Below are 1,891 nucleotides of genomic sequence, written 5' to 3'. Positions count from 1 at the left end.
TTTTGTTTCCCAGCGGCCAAAGGCATACATAGTACAGCAATCAAGACCAGTGTATAGGAACCAAGAATGAAGAGTTGCCAGAGATAACTGAAGAACTTAGAGTGTAACAAAGGACTTGGGTTCTTGGGGCAGAAGCACAAACCAATGCAAAGAGCAGCCCTGGGTCACATACAACATGGTCAATAATGTTAGACAAATTACCATGTTCTATGTAGATAAAAACTGGGCAAAAATCAAACATTCTCAGATAAACCTTGACTAGACATATATTTTGTTCCTTAAACTAGGTGACAACATCTATGACCTTAGAAATTTTAAGATTATGTGTGTATCATTTTTGTCTCATTTTTATATATTATAACAAACTTACATAGACCTTTATTATTTGTTTAGGCTTACTGGGTGTTTAACAGACATACTTTGAGGCCTATACTAATCTGGTCAGAGGTACTTAAAGGAACAATTTTGGTTCCTTGCCTTACAATGTCAACTACGGTCCAGGGGACTATAGGGCATCTCTTGAAATGTCCTGTAACTGCGGTGAGTCACCTGTCCTCTTGTTCACGGAGGCCAGGGAGATCCCACGAGATGGACTTGAACAGTGTCCAGTCTGCAAAGAGGAGGGTAAAATACAGAGAAAACTACTTCCTCAGTACATGCAAGTGAAGCCAGCACTGGTTGAGCAGGACCTTTGACTTATCCTCAAATAGATGGAACTGGTAAAAAAAGAAGGCCTAAGGAGCCAGGTACTCCTTCCAAGCCCATGAGACCTGGAGGTCCAGATCCTCAACTGACCTTAAAAGTAAAAGCGAATTAATGTGGGCAAACTGCATGGTCTTAAACTCCAAAAAGGAAAATATAACCAAAATGTGATCAGTCTATTTCTTTAAGAGTCCTAAGAACTGCCTTTCCCGGACATTAGACTTAAGTTCATGTAAAATGTTATTTAAATCATTATTTCTCATTAATGATTTTGTTCTTAACAACAAAAAAATTCTGCTCAAGTGTAAGACTTCAAATCTTGGTCTGCAATATTGGAGTGCCCACCTGCAGCTAAGGGAGAAAACCCACTAGTGTTCTAAAATCATGATTAAATTTAGTTTCTCTCCGTGTCTAGGAATCATTTAAAAGAAAATTGATTCTAGCCACTCCAACAGCTATCAAAGTGCCTGAAAACAGATCCTGATGACACTCTCGAGTCCAACCTTGGCAGCCAAAAAAAAAAAAAAAATGAGGAAGAACCCAATAAATGGATGCTTTTGGAAACCCTCTTCAGGAAATACTAATGGAATTTAATATGAACATTTAACATTTATCCTGTTCTAACCTTTTCTAGTTCCCCGTCTAAAATTTGTAATGCTAACTACTCTTGCCTACTTCTCCTTCACACCTCCCAGGCACTGGTCAAGGACTTTCTTTTCTCCCTACAGTTAAGAGTTATACAGTTTGGGAGTCTTTTAGATAGACAAATGGAAGGGGGTACCCCGATTACCACACCATGCGTCCCTGTTCAGCATGAAGAAGCCAGAGCAAACTACAATCCAATTCCCCATTGGGAAATTTGGGGTAACTGTGTCAGAGGATAGTATAATAAAATAGAAGGTAGAAATTGGGTAGGCAGTCAGTTGTTGAAAAAGACCCCAAAGAAAAGTAGCCAGTTTATTTCTTGGCTAAAAGTTAAAATGTCCTTGGGCCTCTTAGCAGCCTGGTCTGTATCAAAGTCCAGAACTATCAAAAGCATATATATATGGTCAATAACCTTTGAACCACAGAAGGGCATCTGTGAGATGAGAACAATGGGGATTAAGTACCACAGCAACCCACATCACCAGCAGATAATGACCAATTTGGTTCAGAAACTCCCAGACAAGATATTGGAATAGCACAAGGG

This window comes from Nannospalax galili, unplaced genomic scaffold (genome assembly GCF_000622305.1).
Source record: "Nannospalax galili isolate Female #2095 unplaced genomic scaffold, S.galili_v1.0 scaffold977, whole genome shotgun sequence".
NCBI classification, from domain to species: domain Eukaryota; kingdom Metazoa; phylum Chordata; class Mammalia; order Rodentia; family Spalacidae; genus Nannospalax; species Nannospalax galili.
Note: the sequence above shows the minus strand (reverse complement) of the source record.